Genomic DNA, 16,899 nt, shown 5'->3' with positions numbered 1-16,899 from the left:
TTATGCTTTTGAGAAGGGCATTGCTCACAAAGATAGGAAAATATATCCAAAAGATGTCAAGCTTCACAATCAAGAGAGCTTCAAAATTAAATTTTGATGGAGTGAGAAACTGAGATGATCAATGTTAAGAATTATAACACTGTCTCCTATAACAGGAAAAGAATGGAACATTAACTTACAGTTTTCAGCATCTTTATACAAATGTACAGAGCAATCAAAAGGATGAGCTCAAGTTTCTAAAGAACTTCACATGATTTTCGAGACAAACTTGGTAGGATGATATCCATGAACAGAATATAATAATTTAAATTATGGTAATTTAAATTTAATTTGTTTAAACAAAAAATAAAAAGGTGTTGCACCGTATGCTAAAAGGGCCCACACCTGTATATAAATAAATAAAAAAATATAAGTCTTCTGGAAAACGTTTAGGTGAAAGAAATGGAAAAAGACATTTAAAACAGTACTGTGGCTAGAATGTATTACTGACCACTTAGCACAGAGAAGATAAATGGATGTGTTCCACAAGTGAATTGTGACACACCATGAAATTAGTAATAGCAATAGCACTTAAACTTATAAACCGCTCCACAGTGCTTTACATCCCTCTCTAAGTGGTATACAGAGTCAACATATCGCCCCCAACAATTTGGATCTTCATTTTACCAAAACCAGAAGGATGGAAGGATGAGCCGGTCAGAATCGACTCCTGGCTGTGGGCAGATAGTCTGCAATACTGCATTCTAACCACTGTGCCACCAGGGCTCACATGATGGTTACTAGGAATTTTAATTTCCTCAATGGTTATTTACTAATCAAACTTATAGGCCACCTCAACTTACAACTGCAAACAGTTTAAATCAAATGAAAATAAACAAACAAAACCCCAAAACTCTAAATCCAAGAATCAGCTTAAGGTGGCAAGATAACCAAAATAAAAATAAAAATAGCTGTTTAGTGAAAATACTAGGTGACAATGAGGTCAATGGATCTGCTTAATTTCTAATTTGGATAATCTTTTTTGAGAACAGGTGAAAAGCAGTGAGCACCTTGAAGTGGTAGAATTGCAGGTGCTAAAGCTGCTGACTACCTGTTATATTTGAAAATCCTGGAAACAGGAGCCAGAGAATTGAAAGACTACCGACATAAGGCAAATGAAAGGATCCACAGAATTACAGACCAGATAAACATCAGTATCTAGGAGATTTTAGAACATGTTATAAATAATTTAGTCTGTAGGTTCATTGAAAGTGATATAACTACTACAAGTCAATATGGTTTTCTCAAGAACAAGATCAGCCATATCACGATTTATTAAATAAACCTCAAATCTGTGGGTTGGGTTTGCTAAGCCAAAAGCAAAGATTACAGCATAGTGTGATATTAAGCCCATCTTATCTCTTATGTGTGTGGGGGGGAGGGGGGAGGAAGTATCTAGGAGAAGTATCTGTCTGTGGTGAAGGGAAAACACCAGCCTGCTAGTGTTAAAAGCCATAGCAGCAAAACATGAGTACCTGCAGACTCAATGCCTGCCGAGCATAAAAGCTGCTCAGAAGAAGAGGGAGGTGGAGGCTAGAAAAGGTTGAAGGAAATGTCAGAGGATGACAAAGAGCATCTGCGGGATTACCCTTATCAAGACGTTTTAAACAAATTTCCCACTCCCAGCCAGGATTCAGCTCATTGCTTAGGCAGAGAAGAGAGCTGGTTCCTCATACTGGAGAGCTTTAACTCAGAAAGCAGCAGCCAGAGACTACTCAAGAAGTTGCTTATATGCTCAAAGACTGAAATTGGAGCACTTATTGGTGTGTTGGTGTGACAGCAGGACAAGAAATCTCAAATTCTTGCTGCCAGATCTACTTACTTCCATACTACTTTGACATGCTAATTTCCAAAGAATCTGTTTTCAACCAGTCCCTGAATGCTCAAGGTTTAGGAAGAATAAGCTTCAGCGGGTCCTCTACATCTTGGAGAGTCTAGTGTTTCCTTTCTATTACAGGTACAGTAGTTCTTATTTAGCAATTGCAATTGGGACCTGGCAACTTGGTCACTAAGTGAAACCATGACTGTGCTTATGGTTTTATTTCATTTTTTCACAAACATGAGGACTGGTCACTACTGTACTTTATCATCACTGTTGTAACTGAGTGGTCGCTAAACACGTTTGTTTATTTATTTATTTATTTATTTATTTATTTATTTATTTATTTATTTATTTATTTATTTATTTATTTTTCAGATTTCTATACCGCCCTTCTCCTTTCAGACTCAGGGCGGTGAGCAGCCAGGATAAAACATTTAAACACAAAAGTTAAAATAGGTTTAAAATAATTAAATAAATTTGGCCCGTAATTTAAAACATTTCAATTAAAATCCGTATCAAATTTTAAAACCAACCATAAAATCAGGACAGCCCGGCTAACTGAAAAAAATAGGTTTTTAGGGCCCGACGAAAAGTCCGGAGGTCTGGGATCACTCGTATCTCTGGGGGTAGATTGTTCCAGAGGGTAGGTGCCACCACAGAGAAGGCTCTCCCCCTGGGGGTCGCCAGCCGACATTGTCTGGCCGACGGCACCCTGAGGAGGCCCTCTCTGTGGGAGCGAACTGGCCGGTGGGAGGCAATTGGTGGCAGAAGGCAGCCCCGTAAGTACCCCAGCCCTAAGCCCCTAAGTTGGTTACTACCTGTACTTGCTAGTCATCCCCCCACCTCTTTTATCTTTAAAATCCTTTTATTAAGGATTTCCGCTGCAAGAGGTTTTACCAATGAAAAGACAGTTAAGAATTTTCTTTTTCTGATTGAACACCACCTGACTCCAGTTGACTCTGGACAGCTAGCACAGCTCACAAAGCAAAGATGTCACATGGGCATATAAAACATGCCAATCATACTGCTGCATTCTGGACAGTCTTCAAGGGCAGCCCCATGTAGAATGTATTGCAATAGTCAAGCCATGAGGTGACTAGGGCTACTTACATTTGGATGCTTCTCAATAAAAAAAAGACATGTTATGTTAAGCCCTCGTCATATACTAATAAAATATAAACGGCTTTATTGTGCTAGTCTCATGCATATAGCATCGTTCCAACATACTTTACACCGAAGCTGATTGTAATTGTTCATAAAACAAAACAAAACCAAAACCTAACATGAATATACATGCTTATTTTTCATGGTTATGCATAAACAGAGTATGATGCAGGAAGTCCCAAAAATGCTCTTTTTAATTTAATCTCTTTTTGTGATACACCAATAGTCTCAACTCGTGTGTGTCAGAAACAGGAAGGAACTGGATGAGGTGTTCATCTACAAATAATGCTTGTTAACACAGAGGATGGACTTGAGTTATAATATTGGAGTGGAGTAAAGATGCAAGTTGACTTTTGCTTAAACAGAAGATAATTCAGTACACAATCGTGACTAGGCCACGGGTTTTTGACATTCGGGAATCTAGGTAAGTCCCCCAGTGTTACATATAAGCATCATATTATAATGCTTGAAATTACTGTAAGAGGTCACAAAAAAACAAGTAGTGTAGCAAAATATTAAAACCAAAAGGTCACAAAATCCAAATAAGAGATACACATTTAATTAACTATTCAAGGGAACTACAAATGGGGCAACTACTTGCAATTAAAGGTTTACATGTGAATAGAAAATATATTTGAAAGTTTAGCCATTTGCAAGTTGAAAAAAATAGAATTGGCTTGAGAGCACAAAGAACATTTCTTATCAAACCAAACTGGAATCAAGAACATGTGAATTAATATCACATAACAGATACTTTTCTAGACTGCATTTATGCTGATATTAAGCAGAGGTTCAGAAACATCACCTTGTGGTTTCTGACAAAAGATATTGGATAGTTGATCTTATTCATTGCAATTAAGATTTACACAAACTTCGAAGATTCAGAGGAACAGCCTCCAGATAAGGACTTTGAACTCTTTGCTTGTAGGCTGTTTACACAAGATCAAGTGTCATGTATTTATTGTGGACTTTTCCCGGCTATATTTGCTAAAAAGTAATAGCCTATCCTTCCATTCCTTTATAGCAGCCAATTCAAAACACTGTGAATTCTGGTGTTTGGCAGCTTGATAGAATCAGTATGAAGATCCCACTAATTTCCTTTTGGTCTAGTGACATTAACATAATTACTCAAGACATGAGGCATCTATGAGCCTTCTCTATCTGGTGCCTCTGAGATGCATTGGGCAGCATGTCTTGTAATTCTTCTTACAAGAAGAGTAACAAGCTGACCATGCTGGCTGGGAATTATGCAAGTTATAGTCCAAAACACAACACTACACTTAGACAGGGAAGTATCTAAGCTCTCAACTCTAACAGTAAGGCCCAATAACATTACATCTGGAGTTCCTATAAACAGCAGTCAGATCACAGGAAACTCCTGCTTGGAGAAAATGAGACAGTCTTCTGAGATGTGCACTGAGCTATGCTTTCCAGAATAGTATGGAAGAAGTTGCCAAGAAATATTGCAAACCATGCAAGAATGTTCTCCGTTGCTCCTTTATTGCAGAGAAAAGCCTCCACTGAACCTTGTCTCTTTCAAGAAATAAAGGACTCCATTGACATGTGGGTAAAATCCAATACATCAGCATATATTTGAACACATGCAATTCATTGTGGCATACCAAGAACTAGCGCTGTCAGTGGTGCCCTATTGAATATGCAGGATGTGAAACAACTTATTTTCTTCACTACAATCTTTCTTCTTTCTGAACAAGTAATTATTCCAGCCAGCAAGCCTGAATAACGTTCCTAGAAATCACGCGCTTGATTTCAAACTTTTCCAGGTTTAAATTCCCTGCTAAATTTAAGTTTCAACATTTGAGCTACCTTCTTTACAAAATCAACCGCTACTGCAGAAATCCACACTGAAACAACAACCAATTTTTTTTTACTGTAGCAGCATTTGCAAAATGCAAATGCATTTCCAGTTGCTAGTGGAGCTATTGAACCTGTATCAGAACAAAAAACAAAAACAGAAACCAAGCAAATTTATCTTTACTGAGGGTTTTCAGTCTCTGGAAATCTACTTTAAAAGAAGGGGAGGGGAGATGGGAGGGAAACCTAACACTAATAAATTCCAGAGCTGTATTATAATAGATAATGATATCAATAAAGGATAATATTTATAGCTCAGGGTTGAAATGAGGGTCCTTGGTGCTCTCTGAGTTTGCTTGCTTTCTTGCAAATGTTTTATTACCCTAACTAGATAACATCATCAGTGCTAGTAAAGAGTGCTATTTGCTCTCAGTACATAGACACCAGCATATAAACTGATAGTAAACAACACCTCTTACTAGCACTGATGATGTTACCTAGTTAGGATAATGAAACATTTGCAAGAAAACAAGCAAACTCAGGGAGCACCAAGGATTCCTCATTAATGAGTTATATCAGATTTGTAATGGGGTATGTATAATTCCACATTAACTTACATACAAGAAATACAAATCGCCCCCCCCCTGCTAATTTTCATCAACAAAAAAGACAACCATGTGGGGGTGGGGGATGGGAAGTGACATTCCATAGCCAGGCAGAGAAGAGAGCTGGCATGCCTAGACATCCAATCACTTTAAGCTCCACCAAGATCAGAGTTGCATCGTTAATGTGAATCACAGCTGAATGACTAGACAGTTACCAAAACAATACTGGGTAGGAGTATTGGAGAAGCAATCATTAATTAACTATGGATCTTATGCTTACTCACAGAATTGCTATGTTGTGTGGCCCAGACACTCCAACACGGCAACCGCTGCTGGATTTATTATCACTGCAATTCCCACCTTATAAAGTAGTTTGATCCAATATCCTCTAAAGTTATGTGGCATATCAGGGAAATGTTATAAATATGGAATGTGTCAAAAACCATTGGTAACTGGAAAGGAGATGGAGATGATAAATAAGGTCCTGAGATACTCCGAGAATTGTCTCAGGTATAGCCCAAAGGTACTCTTAAACATGGTTGAACATTTCCAGAAGAAATAAACACACATGCATAGATAAATGGTTGTCTTGAAGCACAATTCACACTGATTAATCAAAGTTTCTGAAGTCTCACACAGTTCAGATATAAATGGCTGGGTGATGCAGGAATCTACACTAATGAAAGGAAGGGACCCAATAATCTTATGCAATGCAAAGTAGGAGTTTACTTCAGAGTATTCACCCACTGCACTTTTTTTTCATTCCAGTGAAGTGCTTTGCATACAAATATGGCCTCATGAAAAATAACGTCTTGCTCAGAATTTCATCCCTTATTGCTTCCAGATGCTTCCTTATTGTACCAGATGGAAGCCCAATTTGCTAAGACAAATGATATAGTGATCCAATCTAAACAGGTGGGATAAGAATTGGGCTCAGATCAATCAGGGAGCTTCTGTATAAGGAAAGCTAAGAAAAAGCACTGAAGCAACAATCTCAAAGCACTAAAATAAGAGAACCTAAGAAAGATAAAACTCTCACCTTTTAAAACTATTTCTCACAGTATTTTATAAGGCATATTCCTAACCTGAAGTCATCAGAAAATAAAGATATTACTTTATTTTGTGAATAATATAATTTTACTTTATATTACTTTATTTTGTGAATAGCATAATTTCTGGCCCTCTGAAGAGGAACTACCACTGTATTTCTCTAGTCTTGCACACCAAAATGCAAACAAACTAGAGGAAGTATTGTTACAGACATTAACTTTCTAACAAAAATGTTTTATGTTTATATATTTGAAAAAAGGGTGTGTTAGCTTTTGGAGGCCACAACGTTTTCCTTATTCTTATGGCAATGCATCAAATGTTTTAATATGATTTTGGAAAAAATGCTCTGAAAGAACCTTTAATGTGCCTTAGCGGAATGGAATACTTGTCAGTTCTAATGGATACACCAGACTAAGAAATCAATGCCATAAAAATCTAAAACTACTTTTATTAGACCAGTGATAGTAAAAGAATCTTGAATGTGCTTTCTTCCTCCCTCATTTTATCTTCACGTGAATTAGGAAGGGGCCTGGCTGAGGTGTTTTCTCAAATTAATTTGTTAAAATGGACTTAAGCCACTCTTGTCTGATTGTTGTCTGGGCAGCCACTCTTTGGTCCTCCAAGACCATTCCTTGTATCCTCTACAAATTGCAACAAGCAGCTCCTCTCTAGCCACATTTTCTCACACCTTTTCTTGCAAATACCTTAATTTTTCTATCAGCTTCTACTCCCTCTAACACAGTCCACCATAGTATTCTGTTAAATTATGACTAGTCATAATTTTTATATACAAAAAAATAAAGAAAAAGATTGTATTTTGCAAAACTATTGTAAACTGAACTTCACTGTTGGACTGAACTGTAAATTATGCAACCAAAATATACAATACACCTTTCAACATTTCTCCCTGCTCCCTTATGTTTAAAACCACTTTAAATAATCCGATAAAGAATCATAAAGGTTGACTCAGCCTTCCATCCTTCCGAGGTTGGTAAAATGAGGACCCAGATTTTGGGGGGCAATATGCTGACTCTGTAAACCGCTTAGAAAAGGCTATAAAGCACTGTGAAGCGGTATATAAATCTAAGTGCTATTGCTACTTTCTTAGCACTGATTTTCAGCAAGGCTCTCTCAAATATCTCAATACAAAAATAAACTGGCTTCTGAAAAACAGGCCTCACAGCTACAAACACCAGATGTGTGTGGGAGGAGAGAAACTGTTTTGAATGGAAGTACAGAGAAAAACCAAATTTCTCTAGGATAATAATATTAACAATAAAAAGCCTGTTGTTAGTCACACTATCACTGTACTCTCTTTATTTCTGATTCTGTTCCATGAAGAAAAAGTAACCATGAAACCATGAGTTAGGCACAACGTAGTTCTTCATGCAAGAAAGGCTTGTTGGCTTTTCAACTAGCTTTCAAATACCCCCCATTAAACTACTATAACAATAGAGCAAGAAAGGGGCCTGCAGGTAACCCTCGATTTACAGCCATTCATTTTGTGATCGTTCATAGTTATAACGGCACTGAAAAAAGCGACTTATAACAGTTTTTCGCACTTACAACCGTTGCAGCATCCCCATGGTTAAATGATCACAATTCGGGCATTTGGCAACTGGCATGTATTTCTGACAGTTGCACTGTCCCAGGGTCATGAGATCACTCCTTGGAACTTTTCCAGCCGGCTTCTGACCAGCAAAGTCAATGGGGGAAGCCAGATTTGCTTAACAACTGCACAATTCCCTTAACAACTGCCAAAAAAGGTTGTAAAATGAGATGCAACTCACTCAACAACTGCCTCGCTTAGCAATGGAAATTTTGGGCTTAATTGTGGTTGTAAGTTGAGGACTACTTGTATATTAAAAGGGTTTTATTTATTCTCAAAAAATTCTCAGAGAATCCCTAAAATATCGTTGATAGTGAATAAAAAGAATTACACACATAACCACCTTGTTCTTGGAACAGTTTGAATGGCCCTTACCCTGACCTAATTTTAAGTGAGCCTTAAAAATTTCCAATTAGGGGGGAAAAAAAGAATCCTTTTTACTAAATTCTATAGTTCCATAGTCACATTCAGTGAAGTGTCATGGCCATTATTCAAGTTCCACCTGCAGATTATTATTGCATTTGTTCTGGGATTCATTGATGGGTTGAAATTTAAATATTTTAAATACTGTATTTTTCGGACTATAAGACGCACCAGACTATAAGACACATCTAGATTTACAGGAGGAAAACAAGAAAAGAAATAGTTTTTGGTTTCTGTATGTCGCGTTTTCGCCCTCCCCAGCCCCCAGAAGCATTCTACAGGCCAAAAACTGGCATGTTTTCACCAAAATGAGGACCCAGATTATGGGAGCAATAAGCTGACTTTGTATAAATATACAAAAGTATGAAGGCTATTGCTTAACCCTTTGTAAGCCGCCCTGAGTCTCCGGAGAAGGGCGGCATATAAATCAAATTTTTTTAAAAAAACAAAAACAGGCCTGTTTTCATAAAAAATGCGCCCATTTTTGGCTTACAGAGTGCTTCTGGGGGCTGGGATGGCCGAAAACGCAACAAGCAGAAGGTTCAGGAGGCGAAAAATAGGCCCGTATTCGGTCTATAAGACGCATCGAAATTTTCACCCATTTTGGGGGGGGGAGTGCGTCTTATACTCCGAAAAATATGGTAGTTAAATATTTGAATGTGTCTTCAAAGCCAATGTTTTTGACTTTAAATGCAGTATTAGGAAGATACTATACTAAAGGAAGGGGAAGCTCTCCCTTCTTCCTTACCTTGTAACACATACTCTCAGCAAAGAGAAGGTAATGGGGACAGCATGTCTTCAAAAGTTATACAATCAGCTGCTCAGTCCTTGTGAGACCAAGACTGGATAAAAAGAAGCAAAAAGCAAAGAATTAATCACAAGCAACAACATGATGTTTTGGATGCCTGATAGAATTCCTGAATATTTTAAAGCCTGAAATAAAAAGTAGAAAGAAAACATTAAGACTATTTATCAGTTTTTAAGAAAAGGACTTTATGTTATTGCTATACAGAATAGTTATCTCAAGAAAAAAAAACACCATGATTTTTGTGCCTTTCAGACAGGACAAAAGAAATCCATGGCTTTGATAGCTCATGGGCACCTTTAGAATATTAAGAATCTACAGTAGAGTCCCTTACAAAATGGCATCTTAGAAATGCAGGATGACTTAACATATTAACATTACATACTACTGATCCAACACATGGAATCTGGCCTCAAGCATGCCACAATTGAATAGCAAATACTATATATGACTAAATAATTCAGACAAACCCATGTACTCTTAAGAAAATCATAGCTGATCTAATACTCAGAAATTTTTCTAGAGGCAACCAAAATGTCTTGTTCTTGGATTGTAAAACTGAAACAGCCAGGATTTAGTTAAGAACTGGCCCAAATTATAAAACAGGCAGATCATAACAGCCCATCTTAAAGATACAATTGTATGCTCTTTGTGCCCAGTTAACACAGGAACACTTGCTTTGCTATGCTACATACAGATTTGACATGAGCCCAAGGGTCATTCTTTATATAGATTCAATCTGTACTGCAATTTAGATAGCTGAATGGATAGCTTATGTCAGCAGTTACTACCAGTTCAAACATTTTCTAAGTAGATAAGCAATCTGAGCTGGTTATCAGCACAATGCATAAAAAAATGCATCAAACAAATATAAGTATCTTGCAGGAATTTCAAGTCTCAACAGCCTTTTCCAACTGCAACAATCAAAGAAAAAATTGGGGGAGGAGGGTCTATTTAGATTATACTTCAGCATGTAAAAATACTGGAAGATACTCTGTACTGTTAGATGACCAGGATAAGCATTAGTATCAATGCAGAATTTAATGCTACTTTTAGATGACCAATACAGACAAAAAAATATTTATTAAATTTGTATCACACCTTTATTTTTCAGAACTTTAATATACATTGCAAAGGGGCTTTAGTGCAGCATCAGAAGGCTATAGAAACATCTTCTTCAGAGTTCATGCTCCTGATAGCAAAATAACTACATGTAAAATAACTAAATGGACCTTAGCTAAAAGTGCCATAACTTCAAGGAAATGATGCAACAAAGCATGGACAAAAAGTGGATGAATTTAATTCAAACAGACCACAATGTACAGGAGTCAGGAGAAGTTAAGCTTTTGTTAATCTGCTCTGAACTAGTATAGAAATTTTAAGTCTGCATGCCTATCTATACATTACTCACGGTTATATAAATGTCAATACATTTCTGCATGGTTTGCTAGGTATACTGTTTTTTTAAATAGAACATTTAAAGCAAAACGCACCAGGAAAAGAAGCCAACGCATCCAGTATCAAATTATTAAACAGCACACTATAGCTCATTCATTTCTCAACGTCAGGATGTTTTCTCAACAGTATTTTCTGAATGATTTCTAGTACATAATTACGACTGAAACAACTCCTGAATTGTAAGGGGAAAGGCTTCTGATTTGGGCAAGAGCACTGGGATTATCCAGGGGTGCATTCTTTATGTCTGTCTTGCTCTGCTGTTTCATCCTAGATCACACTGGATGCAAGTGATTTTCTTTTCTCAGATTTCTTATTTCAATTAATAACACTTCCCCCATGTGCTATTATTGGCACTGTATATAATAGTATCAAAGCAGTTTGATAAAACAGCATCCCATCAGGAACAGGCAGAGCCGCGATTTAAAATGCTACTTTTAGAATTGCAGTGACACACTCGAGGCGGAATGTGAGAACAGCGAAGCAGCTCCAGGCGATCACTCCAATCGTTAGGATCTTGCTATCTTCCCAGCCTCGCCGTCCTGCCTTCAGTGCCCTGGAGAATATGGGGAATATAGTCCAATACATCTGGGGCACATCAGGCTGGGGAAAGCCGCCTTAAGATCTACTTTTGTCTTTAGATTTTAAGGGGGAGGATGGGAGAGGGAAAAAGTAGAAGCGGCCGGTCTATTTATCGGGGCTAGAAAAAGCGAAACAGCGGCGAAGCCCCTGCCAAGCCAAACTTAAGATCCCGCCCTTTGCCAGCGCACGATGAAACTGTGCAAACTCCAGTCACAACTCATCCCTCGCCGACGGGGAGTGGTAAGAAATTGGCCAGCGCGGCGCCTGCGGTATTTCGCCAGCGGAGAAGGAAGGCACTAACTCAAGAGTCAGGCAAAGCTCCCTGCAAAATGTTTAGAAACCTCAGCATTGGTTTTGTCCTTAAGGAAGCACAAATCGCACTCCCAAGTCAGAGGAGCCGCAAGAACCCCCCCTCCCGCCCGCTTCCTGCACCTCCAGAGCAGTCCCAACAGGTAGCAAGGCCAGGGACTCCCACCGCGTCCCCCGAAGGGAAGCCTGAGAAAGCACCGAGCAAAGTAGTCCACCCTCCCCAGGTTAGTCTGCCGCATCCCACCTCCGTCCGACGGGCCCGCTGGGAAGGAACGCGCGCTATGAAAGCAAATGGAAAGAAACACAGCTGCCCCGCACCGCAGCACATGCCTTCACAAAGCCACGCCCCTCGACTTCTTAAGCTCCGCCCAGGATTCCATTCAGCATCGGCGCCATCTGGCAGAAAGACCCGCCTTTCCTCCGCAGCCTCTCCCTCTGGCTCTCCGCCCCTCGTTCCACGCTTCTCAAACAAAACGTCATCGATGGGAGCCCGGAAGTTAGGGCTTCTCCTTGGCTTTCCCAGATGGGGGGGAAAGAACAACCTCGTCTCAGCGGTCGCAGTGTGTGACGTAAGGACACACACACACACACATACACAATGTTACATATGAATTATATGATAGATGATGGATGGATGACTGGAAATAGATGTGCAGTGTAACAATATAAAACTGACAGGAAAATTGTTCAAAACAAGACTAAAGATAAAACTAGACAGGCAAAAGAACAAAAGGAGGCTGCACAGTCACCCAGTCCCCAATACCTGGGAGAACAACCAGGTCTTCAAATGTTTTAGTCTTACATCAAGGTGGAGCCATAAAAACCTCTTAGGAGGAGATTATTCCAGAGGGCAGGAATTGCAACAGAGTAGGTATGCTTCATGGTTCTCACGTGATGACATTCTGCAATTGATGGGACCTGGCACACCAGATGAACAGAGATAACAGAATAACAAGAGTTGGAAGGGACCATAGAGGTGTTCTAGTCCAGCTTCTGCTCAAGCAGGAAACCCTGGCCTATACAATTTCAGAAAAATGGTTGTCCAGTCTCTTTTTAAAAATATCCAGTGTTGGAGCACTGATAACTTTTGGAGGCAAGGCGTTCCACTGATTCATTGTTCTAACTATAAGAAAATTTCTTAGTTCTAGGTTGGATCTTTCCTTGATTAGTTTCCATCCAATGCTGCTTCTGCCTTCAGATCAGTGGTGGGTTGCTCCCGGTTCTGTCCGGTTCTTTAGAACCAGTAGTAAAAGTGGCAAGAAGCTCCACCCACCGCCCAGACGTCATAATTGACGATCTGCGCATGCGCAGAAGCTTATGCACAGAAGCGCGTGCAAAGCAAGCACACACGTGTGCTCCCATTGCGAACCGGTAGAAAAGGTAAGTAGAACCCACCCCTGCTTCAGATGCTTAGGAGAATATGTTTACCCCTCTTCTTTGTAGCAGCCCCTTAGATATTGTAACATTGGAATAGAATAGAATAGAATAGAATAGAATAGAATAGAATAGAATAGAATAGAATAGAATAGAATAGAATAGAATAGAATTCTTTATTGGCCAAGTGTGATTGGACACACAAGGAATTTGTCTTGGTGCATACACTCTCAGTGTACATAAAAGAAAAGATACATTCATCAAGAATCATAAGGCACAACACTTAATGATAGTCATAGGGTACAAATAAGCAATCAGGAAACAATATCAATATAAATTGTAAGGATACCAGCAACAAGGTTACAGTCATACAGTCATAAGTGGGAGGAGATGGGTGATAGGAACAATAAGAAGATTAATAGTAATGCAGACTTAATAACTAGTTTGACAGTGTTGAGAGAATTATTTGTTTAGCAGAGTGATGGCGTTCGAGAAAAAACTGTTCTTGTGTCTAGTTGCTCTGGTGTGCAGTGCTCTATAGCATCGTTTTGAGGATAGGAGTTGAAACAGTTTATGTCCAGGATGCGAGGGGTCTGTAAATATTTTCACAGCCCTCTTTTTGACTCGTGTAGTATACGGATCCTCAATGAAAGGCAGGTTGGTAGTAATTGTTTTTTCTGCAGTTCTGTCATGTCACCCTTAGTCCTTTTCATTAAATTAAAGGTAAAGGTAATGTTATGTAAATAGGTTTGTTATGTAAATAGGTTTGTTTGGCGGGAAGTTCGAATTAACTGACCTTCAGCTGATTGGCTGACCACTACAGCTGCAAGGTATATAAAGGGAGCTGGCTCCCTGGGTTAGTTGCTGGAGTCTCACTATACAATAAAGAGCTGTTGTCACGAACTTCTCTAGCTTGCTGCGTCCTCATTCACCCAACTTAACAGGTAAAGTTTTCCCTTGCACATGTGTGCTAGTCGTTCCCGACTCTAGGGGGCGGTGCTCATCTCCGTTTCAAACCCGAAGAGCCAGCGCCATCCAAAGACTTCTCCGTGGTCATGTGGCCGGCATGACTAAATGTCAAAGGTGCACAGAACGCTGTTACCTTCCTACCAAAGGTAGTCCCTATTTTTCTACTTGCATTTTTTACGTGCTTTCGAATTGCTAGGTTGGCAGAAGTTGGGACAAGTAACAGGAGCTCACCCCATTACACGACACAAGGGATTTGAACTGCTGAACTGCCGACCTTTTGATTGACAAACTCAGTGTCTTAGCCACTGAGCCACCGCATCCATTAATTAATTCATTAAATTAGACCTACCCAATTCCTGCAACCATTCTTTGAAGTGTTAATAAAGACCTCAATTTATTTTAGGATCAAATAATCCCATCTAATCTTAAACCACAACCAACAAATGTGAAGGTTTTGTGAAACCTGGCAATAAAAATATCAATTTAAAAAAAAACCCTTTCTTTTAAGGATTCTTAAATGGAGACTTTGTGGTAAATTAATCCTTTGGTCCTCCACATTTATGGGATGTGTGTGTGTGTGTTAAAGCTTGACAGGTTATTAAACTAACATTTCTTCTATACCAAAAATTCCATTGAGAACTGTGAAGGCAGCATGATATTGTGTCATTAATCTTTCAGCCAAACATTTTCCCCAGATCTTCCAAAGTCACAAGAGTAGAAGTTTTAAAACAATGTCTGATACCAGGCATGTATTAGAAACAAGATGGCAAATGTTTATTAATTCTTTGTTTATTTGTCAATATTTGTAAGCTACTGCAATAAAAAAGATAAATAGACTAAAAAAAGACAACACTTCAGTACAGGAGTTTAATTTAAAATTTGTTACTACCGGTTCTGTGGGCGTGGCTTGGGGGGGTAATGTGACTGGGTGGGCGTGGCCAACTTTTTTTTTTTTTTACTTTTAAAAGCATTTTTTCTACAACCTTAAGAGGTTGCAGAAAAAATTGCTTTTAAAAGCCTCTGACGATCAGGCAACTCAGCTGGGATCGCCAGAGGCTTTTAAAGGCATTTTTTTTTCTACAACCTCTTCGGCTGAAGAGGTTGCAGAAAAAAATGCTTTTAAAAGACTCTGACGATCCCAGTTGAGCCGCGCGATCATCAGAGGCTTTTTTTTTTTTACTTTTAAAAGCATTTTTTTGGCCGAAGAGGTTGTAGAAAAAATGCTTTTAAAAGTAAAAAAAACAGCCTCTGATGATCACGAGGCTCAGCTGGGCATGAGGGGGCGCCCAGGCATTTTTGCTACCGGTTCTTCGAACCACCCGCCGCCATCGCTACCAGATCAGGCAATCCGGTCCGAACTGGGAGCATTTCGCCCCTGCTTCAGTAACTATAATTCCATTATCACCCCTCTCCACTTCACATGTAAGAGCAAGAAGAAATTGCTTAGCTCTGCTCCTTGATCATGGACTGGCGCACCGCTGAAGATCAGATCAACAGAGTCTTGTCAATTTCACTTCAGCTTCCTTATTTTATTTATTGATTAGATTTTTATCCCTCCTTTATTATTTATAAGTAACACAATGTAGCGAACATATATAATACTGCTTCCGCCTCCTCTTTTTCCCCCTGTGTCGTGGTTGGGTTGAGAGCGAGTGACTGGCCCAAAGTCATCCAGCTAGCTTTCATGTCTAAGGTGAGACTTGAACTCACAGTCTCCTGGTTTCTCGCCTGGTCCCTTAATCACTACACCAAACTGGCTTCCTTGTACATGCTATTGTGCAATAATAGTTGTAAGACAGCATGATTCAAAAAGTTCTGAACTGCTTGGTATTATAATAATATGCATTTGTCTGGTAAATGCAAGAATATCTCAGCAATTGCTCTGGAGGAAATTTCTAAAGGTAACAAGCAATCAACAAGCAATCTTTAGGATTTTTAGGACCTAATACGAAGTATAAATGCCAAGACCATCAATCAAACAAAGAGGTAGAAAGTGATGGGAAGAAAGAAAAACTCAGATACAAAGTAGGAGATGTAGGAAACAAAACAAAACAAAAATGCCCAACCTACCAAAAACTGTAAAAGACAGACTAGGAATGCTAATTAAAATAGGCAAGAAAATAGTAAGAGAAAACCTATCCACTCTGGACAAATTCAAATCACCAGGTCCTGATGGATTACATCCCAGAGTTCTGAAGGAGCTGGCAGATGTCATCTTGGAACCATTGAACCTTGTATTTCAAAGAACTTGGAACACCGGGGAACTACCAGAGGAGTGGAAAAGATATGGTGTGGTTTCCATCTTCCAAAAAGGGGGGAAAAACAGATTCAGGAAACTATAGACCAATCAGCCTGGCATCAATGCCTGGGAAGATCCTGGAAAAGATAAGCAACAAAACTGCAAACACCTAGAACTGTGATGGCAAACCTATGGCACGCATGCTAGAGGTGGCCGGCCAGCTGGTCTTTGCTACTGCCAGAGCACTGGAAACCCGAAGATCAGCTGGCCAGTGCGCATGTGCGCACCAGCCACCTGGTCTTCGGGTTTCCGGCACTCCGGTGCGCGCATGCGTGCACACACATTCCGGTTTGGGCACTTGGTGCTGAAGAGGTTCTCCATCACTGACCTAGAAGGAAGCAAAGTTATAACCAGAAGACAACATGGGTTTGTCAAAAACAGATCATGCCAAACAAATCTTATTTCATTCTTTGACAAAGTGACTAAATTAGTGGACCAGCAAAATGCTGTGGACGTAGTATACTTGGATTTCAGTAAGGCATTTGACAAAGTAGACCACAAGCTTACTTTTCTAGCTTACCTCTTGGTAAACTAGAAAAATGTGGGATAGTATCACCTCTAGATGGATTTATAACTGGC

At 39.4% G+C, this 16,899-nt stretch overlaps 1 protein-coding gene across 3 annotated transcripts in view; it reads right to left on the bottom strand.

The window, feature by feature from the left end:
• C1H11orf24 (chromosome 1 C11orf24 homolog) overlaps positions 1 to 12,036 on the bottom strand; it is a 30,526-nt gene extending 18,490 nt beyond the window's left edge. For 2 of the 3 annotated variants that reach the window (XM_034416763.3, XM_060687764.2), the window contains exons 1-2: positions 11,923 to 12,036; positions 9,276 to 9,369 (exon numbers count right to left, since the gene is read on the bottom strand). The gene's annotated coding sequence lies outside the window, so the exon portion shown is untranslated. The remainder of the gene's footprint in view (positions 1 to 9,275; positions 9,370 to 11,922) is intronic. The other variant, XM_087880947.1, reaches the window with a different exon arrangement.
• Positions 12,037 to 16,899: the final 4,863 nt, after the last annotated feature.

Source organism: Pantherophis guttatus, chromosome 1 (genome assembly GCF_059756535.1).
Source record: "Pantherophis guttatus breed Tessera chromosome 1, ASM5975653v1, whole genome shotgun sequence".
In the NCBI taxonomy this organism is placed as follows: Eukaryota; Metazoa; Chordata; class Lepidosauria; order Squamata; family Colubridae; genus Pantherophis; species Pantherophis guttatus.
The sequence above is the reverse complement of the archived record's forward strand: the minus strand, read 5'-3'. Positions and strand labels throughout refer to the sequence as shown.